A 9,818-nucleotide genomic window follows, 5' to 3' on the forward strand; every position below is an offset into this window, starting at 1 on the left:
AACAGACTGGGCTTTCACTCACTAAGACATCAGCAACACGCTGGTGCATTTGAAGTATTTCCTCCGGCCCCCACCCCCAGTAGTAGTAGTATGACACTTGTGAAAATAAACTATTTAAAATGGAGTCAGGAAGCTCTCACACTTGTATCACTCACTGCAGCTTACTGACCCTAGCAGAAAGAAAGATTTCCCTCTGATCCATCAACAAGTCGCCCACCACCTGCCAGCACCAAGAACCACCACAGCCCTCCTGATTTCCTCCAAAAACCTAATAAAAGCTGACCTTCCCATTGTCTCCTTGGACCTGCCTGTGGTTCATCATAGTTTGCACGTCCCAAATCGTAATTCCTCTGCTATTCCCAAATAAACTATTTTTGCAGATGGAAAAAAAAAAAAGTATCCTGAAAACTTATGGTGGCCAGCCAAGACACCAAGGGTTGTTGGCTTTCATTTGACAAGGGAACATTCAGTGTTAGTTTTCCTCATTTTATTTAACTGGGAAGAGGGCCTACATCCCACAGTATAAAACACCCAAAGCTGTATTTCATGAAGAATAGTCCTTAGAACTACTTACAAGAGAATGACCTGGGGAACTTGTTAGCATGCCAATTCTTAGGCTGGGAATATGATTTTAAGGGCACTGATGCTTGGGAGCTTCTGAACTAAAGGTTGTTCTCTCTCTTGAGAGCGACAGCTCCATTTAAGTTGCAGGCTATCCTGGCTGTCATCTTATGGAGAGCGCCATATTAACCCCCTGCATAGCAGCAAGGTCCACCCCATTCAGGGCACTGAGGGAACAGGGCAGTGGCAAGGCTACATTCATCAAGAGGCTCCCTGCCCTGTGCTGCCTGGGACCTCCCACACAGACCTGCTACTCAGCCAGGGACACTTAAGCCTCATCCTACCCCTAGGTAGGCCCTGGGGCAGCCTGGCCCTAGAAGGATGGAGCCAACCTCTCCTAGAATTCCCCAACACTCAGCCTTCCCAGTTCGCCCTCAAGGCACAGTAGGCTGACTGCAAAACCTGTGAGAACACAGCCTACAAAAAAGGCGTCCCAAGGACCCAAGACTTAAATCATCATCATCGTCATCAACCAGGACTAAACAAAATCATATTGGATGGGAGCATGTCCTGTGTTCAAAGTCCAAATCTGACAGAAATAGCTGTGTGGTGTGAGGCAGATCGCTCTACTTCTCTGTGCTTCCATTTCCTCATCCCTAAAAAGAATACTGAGAGAACTGGCCTCGTAGGATTGTCGTAAGAATTAAATGTGACAATGTGCACCAAATTCTTAACACAGAGTTAGGCATACAGTAAGTGCTCAGTAAACAGGACCACCGCCAACATGTAGAATGTTGTGCTAATTCGAAAAAAAAAAGCTGTCCTACTTTGGGTAGACACATAGAAAAGATGCCCTTTCCTATGGGCTGGCTCAGGCTGGTGCCTGAGCTCTTATCTTGGTGGGCAGGGTACCCTCTCAGCCGGCCACCCTTCAGCTGATCACAGCCCATAAAACCCAACACGGAGGCTGTTGTGACTAGATGTTAGCTATGGTAATTCCACGTGAGGGTAGGAATGAGCTTGAACCGGGCTTCTGCCACGGCAGGCCTTGCGGATGAGCGGGGATGGGGGTGGGGACGGGTGCCCACGCTGAGTGGGAGTGATGCGTCTCACTTCTCAGAAGCACAGTGCTGCGTTCCACAGACGCTCATCGTGATAAATTTCAGCGAGCACAGAGGTACAACGACAGCTGACTTTCCTCTTCTGAGCTTGGTAGCAGCTGATCACGCTTCCTGTTTCTCTAAGAGCTTCCCTGACAGAGGCGACTTGCTCTTTCAAATTTGGTCATCGCCCTCTGGCTTTCCCGTGTGAGTCAGAGTGGTTGCCCTCGTGACCCCGGCTCCCTCCAGAGTCAGTGTCTGCAGGCGGCTGCCATCCCGGCCTCCCCAGGTAAATCCCCCTCTGCCCGGGGTGCGCGGCCCCGCCCACGCCGCTGCCTGGGGACGTGCGCCGGGACGTGAGTCACCGCACCGTCCTCCCCAGCCGCAACTATTATTGGAATGCTTCAGCACGCAGCACACGCTTGCTTCCCGGATTTCACAGTCCTGTGCTCAGGATCTGCAAATCTCTGCGCAGCCCGAGGTTCCACCTGGGCGATCACAAGGTGGCTTGCACTCAGGTCGGAAAGTTTCTAAGAAAGGTCTCCTTAGGCCAGGCATATCCGCATCCTCCAAGGAGCATCAACCGCGTGTCTCCAGCGTGCGCCCAGCAATGTGCCTGCCTTTATGGGTGGCTCAGAAGAAATCGTTCTGGAGCTTTGCTTTCAGTGTACAGGAGGACGCAGTAAAATGATAAGCAAGAATGAGGGTTGCAGACAAGCGAGGGGGCAGGAGAGATCTCTTTGGTCAGAAGCGCATGGGGAGTTCAAGCTGGGAGGGGACAGGGAAGAGGCAGAAGACAGGGAGCATGTCCCGGGGAGAAGAACCAGGGTTATGAGAAGCTTGGACAAAGATGCAGAGTGGAGAATGCATTGGGCTTATTTATGCGAACCTAAATATTGAGCTAAATTGGAATTTGGAAGCTCCTTCTTCTCTGTGCCAGGGTGATGGATGGCCTGTATCATCAGTCTTTACTATTGCTGGGCAGTGCGCCTGCCATGAACCCTGCCAGTCCTACAATTCCTGTCTCCCTTTTACAGATGAGGAAACTGCAGGGCAAGGAGGTGAAGTCCTGAGCTCAAGGTCATGTAGCCAGCAGGTGGTGACGTGTACATCCAAGCAGGCTGCCTCTTAAGCATTAACCTCTGTGACTCAGAGTAAGAATAAATCTTTTTTTTCCAAGTGGATATTTGAAGGTAGGGGAATATGTTTAGTTCGTTGATTACTCTATGAAATCTGATGTAGAACCCACCTCTTGTATGCGAGATATTGATTTTTATGTCCATCTGGCAGGGATCTCAGGAAACTTCTCATGTTCGTTACAGGTTGGATGATCTTGGAGACAAAGCATGGCTCCTGAGCTCGGGACTCCTAATTCCATGTTCATCTGGCACTGGCTGAGTTCCAGAGAGAGCGAGCGAGCAGTTAACTTCCTCATTTTCCATATCTGACAAAAATGTGAGAACGTGAACATGGCCCAAACAAACAAACCATTGGCTAGAACCTTTTCAGATCCTAAAAAATTCAACCAAAAAGGAAAAAGAGCAGCTCCTGGGGCAACACGGAGGAGTATCTTGGAAGGGGTTACAGGTGGGCTGTGTCAGAGGTGCCTCAGCAGTAGGCGTGCAGAAAGAGAACAAGGGAGGGGTGGGAAATTCCTCTTCAAGTTGCAAACACACACAACATCTCAGGATGCCTGGGAGCTGCCCCTGTCACTTCTCTCCCCCAATGACAAGGGACAGGAGAGAGAGCCTTTGACTGACTCACTTCATCTGGCAAGATGGTGCTGGTACAGGTACTTTCATTAATCAAGACCAATCAGTCTTATCCTCTTCCTAGGTGCCAGTCTTATCCTGAGTCTCTCTCCTCCTTCCAGAGTGGCCACCTTACAAAGTGAAGAGAAAAGCCTTCTTTTTGTCTGTGGCTTGAATGCAGCTGTTCAAATTAACGTGGAAGAGGAGGATTAAGTTTTCCCCTCACAGATCAGGCCAGTGTGGAGCTTGGGATTGGCAGAGAAGAAGTGGAGATCTGGGGCACCTTTTTATTCCTTGATCGGAAAGGAAACGCTTACACTTCTGCAGTTAGGACAAGTTGAGGGAGACTGGAAAGTTCCCTGAAGGACGACTAACGGTACACCGAATCACTGAGTTCTCTCCCACCTCCTCTCAGAGGTGTCGGGTATGCACATCTCAGCACCCTCCTCAACCCCTTCCCAGTCCAGCAAGACCCCAGTCCAAAGAATGAAAGAGGCCTGTCTGAAGTTAGGATGATCGCATCAGACACTTAGAGAACACCTAGCAAGGGCTTCACTGGAATCTTCTCAGTATAATTCTCTCAGCCCCTTTGAGTGAGATCCTATAACCATCCTCATTTTTTCAGATGAGAAAACTGAGGCACAGAAAAGCCTTTGAAATCTGATTTAAAAGCCGCTACTTTTAGTACACCTGAAGTTAACACAAAATTGTATGTCAACTGTATTTCAATTTTTAAATAGTTTAAAAATGCAATACAGACAAGTAAAAAATTAAATAAAAGCTGACAGTTTAATAGGCCTCTATTGAGTAGACATCTTCAGTGATTACAATAAATGATTTGTAACCAAAATGAAGCAATTCAGTCGATGATAATATCCAAACAACCAGCTCTATTGGGGCGAAGAATAGAAGAAATGGGAAGTTTCCCATGGCGGGGTGTGTGTGTATGTGTGATGATGATGGCCAAAGAGCCCAAAGGAAGTGTTCATTTTCTAAGGCATTTGGTTGAACTCTTTTGTGGCTAATAAATGTTGTGTTAGAACTACACTGGGTTTTGGAAAAGGCATTTAAAGCCAACAGTGACGGGCTTCCCTGGTGGCACAGTGGTTAAAAATCCGCCTGCCAATGCAGGGGACATGGGTTCGAGCCCTGGTCTGGGAAGGTCCCACATGCCACGGAGCAACTAAGCCTGTGTGCCACAACTACTGAGCCTGCGCTCTAGAGCCCGCGAGCCACAACTACTGAGCCCACATGCCACAGCTGCTGAAGCCTGTGCACCTAGAGCCCGTGCTCCGCAACAAGAGAAGCCACCGCGTTAAGACTGAGCACCGCAACGAAGAGTAGCCCCCGCTCGCCGCAACTAGAGAAAGCCCGCGCGCAGCAACTAAGACCCAATGCAGCCAAAAATAAATAAATAAATTTATAATTTTTAAAAAAACCCCACCAGTGACACTAAAAGAACTCAAAACCTCCACACTGTTTTTGCCAAAATAATATCACCAGATAACTGTGTGAAAAATGAACCATTTGGCCAAAGGTAGGGACATCCCCGGAACAGAGCCTCCTGTTTGCACATCCCCCTCTTGGTTCTGCTGTTCAGGTTCTGTGCCTCCATGTTACAGGGAAAACTTTTGCTCATATACCCTTGGACATCTCAGATTTTTCAATGTGACCTCCCCAAAAACCCCCCCCCAACAATCCCTCCAAAATACAGAACCAGAAACTGCTTCTGCCATGTCAGTTCAAAGTTCACATCGGGACAGAGGTCTCCAGAGAATGAAATGGTAGGCTTTGGGCATAAAAAAACATTGTAAAGGAGATGATTTTGGAAATTTAGAAAAAGAAGGATCTGCAATTTTTCAATCCAAAGTGGACTGACAAACTTTTCAGTTCATCTTGTTTAAATCATGACCATCAGAAGGCCTATTTAGTATTTTTCAAAAAATTTTAGTATTCTTGAGGCTTTTTTTTTCTTTTTAGATCTACTTCATACTCATGAATATTCATAGACCTTTTCAGGACCTCAACAAAACAGAACTGTGAAAAAATAAATTCCTTGACAAGAACCCCCAATTAAACACATCAACAAAATGCTTTTAATTGAACTTTAAAACAACTCAAAATGAGTTTCGCCCCATGAAACCACGAGTAAATTGTGCAGAATCAGAACTGAAATTATACCTTTTCATAAGTATTGAATTAGAAAAAATGAGCACATCAATATATTTTCCACATTCATATTTCAATTAGCTCAAGTTTCTTAGTTTCTCTCCCTTTCACATTAAACATGAAAAAGTCCCACTGGTCGGCAGCAAGAGTTTTAACACTTCTTTATCTACTAAAGGATGTGGTCAAAGCAAGGAAGATGGCCACTGAGATGATGCTACTGGAGAGGCTGTCCCACCCGCCATAATACCTCATGAATGCTGCAGCTTTATCATCTTGGACAACAGAAAGGTGACCTTTGGCCTGGACTCTGCCTGCACACTTTTAAGCATATACACGTGACCAAAGGAGTTACAGGTTTTCTGATTATTGGTTTCAGGGCAAATCCTGGAAGCAGAAGCAGCTTTTGAGCACAGCAAGGCAACAGTCAAATTACTTTGAGAAGAGTTTCAATCCTGAGCTGACCTTTCCCCCACTTCTTCCATTTTTCCACTCTTTCAATCCAGAGACAGGTGAGTATGGAAGGTCAAGCCATTTCCTCCAGAAAGATGATCCATATTTTCAACAGTGCTGTGGAGGGGCATTAAGAATCAGAAGACTTGGTTTCCAGTCTTCATGTGGCCTTTTAAACAGTCTTGATAGTTTGAGTAACTCAATTATCTCAGAGTCAGTATTCCCACCTGTAAAATGGGGCTAATAATACCTAGCCTATGTATACAGAGCTGTAAGAGGAGCAAAACGAGAGATGGCGTGGTGTATTTTGTGTAGCATGTTTGTTGTTTCAAAACCTGGTTGGTATGTCTTTCTCTCTCTGTGCACTGTTTGAGATGTAACTTAAACTGCAGTTCATCTCTGCGGTCACAGAAGTTCCAAATGGAGATTATTCGGACATAGCAATCACCCCTACAAATCAGGCACCATCTCATTCAGAGTGCCTGAGACCGTATTAAATTTTATTTGCTATTTCATGAATGTATTTTTCATTCAATTATATAAAATACGCTTACTCTTTTCTCTCCCCTCATTTTTGCCATTAAACCTTTAAACTCTAAACAAATTGTAGTGCATCTATTTAGGAGTTAGAATTGGCTGTGCTACGGTATGAATATTAATAGAAAGTCAATATGTTTCAAGGCCTTCTATAAAATATGAAGAAAAGTAATCTTAGCATTCTATGTAAAACTGCACTGTTAAATACATGTGTGCAGTCATTAAAAAAAAAAAAAAGAGGGATGCAGAGAGGAAGTGCTGCACTTTCCTGCAGAGAGGGCTTTTCAACCAAGCATCACCCCCTCTCCCAGTCAGAGAAAATGCTAACTAGAAAGAGAAACCAGAAAGACTAGTCAGGATGGGGGTAGAGGAGCAGCTAAGGCTTAAGCAGGGAGTTATGTCTCTTTGGAAAGGTAAACAGACCTTTTCAGGATTTCAGGGGTCAGGATGGAGAAACGGGGAAACCTCCTGAGTCAGATCTTCATTATGTGGGCTTCACGAGGTAGCACAAAGCGCATTCAAGGAGTGATACTCCAAGGTGAAAAAACATCTATCTGGGCATTTTCCATTCTTTTGGGTTTTCCAGGCCGCTGGTCTCCATAGCCCTGGCAATTAAAGGTCATGGGATCAGAGGAAGTCAGAGCGGCAAGGAGCTTTGAAGACCCTCTGGCCCAACCGTTTCGTTTCACACACGAAACGGGGTGAGGGGCCCAGAGGCTGGGGAGCACGACCCAGCTTAGGGAGCACAGACTCTGAAAAACCTAAAAGAAATGTCTTCTCTGTAACTGACTGATGCGCAGGCCTGAAACTTGCTTAACACTATCCTGATTTTTTCCCTCAGGTCTCAATAAGGTCAACTCTCCAGGGCCATGTGGCAGAAGCCCCTGCCTGCCTGCTGGAAGGGAGCCCTGAGGTGAGCTGTCAGCACCTTCTGTGGGAGCTGGACTGTTGCTTCCTGGCCATAGTGCAGCCCAGGGTTGGTTTGTATAAAGGGCCAGGGATGGATGGGTCATACAGCTCTAGCTTTTGCATTTGGGGGAGAAACATGTCTTGGTAAAAACAATAGGAACAGCAGCCCGAAATGAAAGGAACCAATGGCATCCAATCAGAGCCCAGGTTCCCTTCCAACCCCCCCCATCACACACACCCCTGCACATATTTCTTGCATCTCAGCACTTGCCTGACATGCTGCCTCCAGTGCTTATTTGGAAATACCGACGGAGAAAGTTCCATAGGACTATGTCATGTAGGCAAGCACTCCAGACTCCCTTTTGAAGCAGAGAGCAGTCAGACAGAAAACTGTGTTAAATTAGACAAGCTGAGAAAGGGAAAGCTCTCCTCCCTGCACTACCTCCAGGCCTTGAATCAGGCCCCTGAGCTGTGCATTACATCTGGCGGCCAGAAGCACTACGATCACCCCAAGGGAGGCCCCGGGCAGCGCACAGCCTTCCCCGGCTCCTGCCCCATTATCAGCCTCTCCCTTGCTTCTGCCTCAGCTATCAGAGCCTTCAGCAGCCTGGACATCAGGGCTGCGCACACAGCAGCTTCATGTTTGATTAAAAAGGAAGCTGGCCTCCATCTCCATCTTCTTGTCTACCGAGGCCTGTTTGGAGATAACCCTGGCCAAGATACGCACTGCGGATCACAGCGGATCACTTAAAATCCTTCCACCCTTGCGCACCGCCTCAAGTCTCCCCTTCTGTTTCCACACCCCACACACGTTGTTTTCTAAAGATTAGAAGGAACTTAATTTGTACTCAAAATTAAAAGGATAGAGCACTCATAACTGCAATGTCCACCCCTTGTTTTTCTCTGCTTTGCCTTCTCTCTGACATTTTATGTGATGATCGGAGTTTAGTTTGTGTATTATAAAATGTACCTATTGGTGTGTCTCTGAGTTTCTTGGTAACTACTTGCAAATCAAACTGTACATTTCCACTTGCAAACTAAAAAAGGCAATCTGTACTTGGGTAGTTATATGTAAGGGGCCAGCCTTTGGTATAACAAACCTTTATTAAGACCTATTGTTTGCTAGCCCCTATGCTAGAACTCTGGAGACAGAGATGACAAGGCATACACCTGCCTCCTGTAAATTGAGATTATTCTCAGTCTTCTACTCTCTGAGAGAACATGATTCTAATCAATGCTTAGTCCTCAAATGATTTTTTCCCCAGAGGGATGAGGGTGCCTGAGTACCCCTGTATATTGATATTTACACAAACACTGGGGATCTAACCTTGTAACTGACAACATTTAGAAAAGAAGAGCAAATCTGCTTTACCCGACTATAAGCCTTCAGATTTCACAATGCTCGAGTACATGACACATTTCTTAGCTCTCTACTGTGAGATGTGGAACAACGCTGAGCTCTATTTGATATTTGATATATCTAGGCAACAGGAAGAGGATAAAAAGGGGGAGCAAAATCTCAGTGTCACCTTGAGGGTAGTAGAAGGAGCTTGCAAGGGTGGGGAGTTAATGAGAAAACACAAGAAAGCAATGATGAGACCAAGACAGAAGGATAGATCAGTGATCTTCAGAGTGGAGTATAAAAAGAATAGTATACGATCTTCTGTTCATAGTTATGCTTATTAAAAATAAAAAAGACATTAAACTTTACTAATATTTAACAAATAGATTGGCAGTAGTATATGTGTATACTATATATACTACTATATAATATGTAATATACACGTATATGTGTATTACAGTTGACCCTTGAACAACACGGGTTTAAACTGCGTGGGTCCACTCATACAAGGATTTCTTTCACTAAATACTGTACTACGGTACTACATGATCTGGGCTGGTATAAAGTTATACATGGATTTTCTACTATACTGAGGGTCACTGCCCCTAGCCCCTGTGTTGTTCAAGGGGGGTTACGTGTACATATTCAGTCCTCCCCCGGCATCCACAGGGGACTGGCTCGTGGATACCGAGATCAGTGGATGCTCAAGTCCCTTGTATAAAATGGTGCAGGACAGTCAACCTGTTGTCTGTGGATACATATATGAAATGCTTGCTCAAACATTTATTATTCATTGGCTATATAAGCAAAAAACGTTGAGGCCGTTGATGGAGAAGAAGCAAAATACAAAAATTAAGGTCAACACCTGCATGCTCCAAATTGTGAAGTGAGGATAGAATCAGAGAATTAGTATCAAAGTTCGCATCTTGTGCAAAGATGCCACTGATTAATTCCTTCCCTCTCTGTATGCATCTGCTTTCTACCCTTTGAGAGGCAGAG

General features: G+C 45.6%; 1 long non-coding RNA gene across 1 annotated transcript; it reads left to right on the plus strand.

Moving 5' to 3' along the window:
* The first annotated feature begins 5,755 nt into the window (after nucleotides 1–5,755).
* LOC132422208 (uncharacterized) lies at nucleotides 5,756–7,482 on the plus strand. The gene is made up of 3 exons (XR_009518833.1): nucleotides 5,756–5,869; nucleotides 5,958–6,090; nucleotides 7,410–7,482. It is a non-coding gene; the product is annotated as an uncharacterized lncRNA (long non-coding RNA).
* Nucleotides 7,483–9,818: the final 2,336 nt, after the last annotated feature.

Source organism: Delphinus delphis, chromosome 3 (assembly GCF_949987515.2).
Source record: "Delphinus delphis chromosome 3, mDelDel1.2, whole genome shotgun sequence".
Taxonomy (NCBI): domain Eukaryota; kingdom Metazoa; phylum Chordata; class Mammalia; order Artiodactyla; family Delphinidae; genus Delphinus; species Delphinus delphis.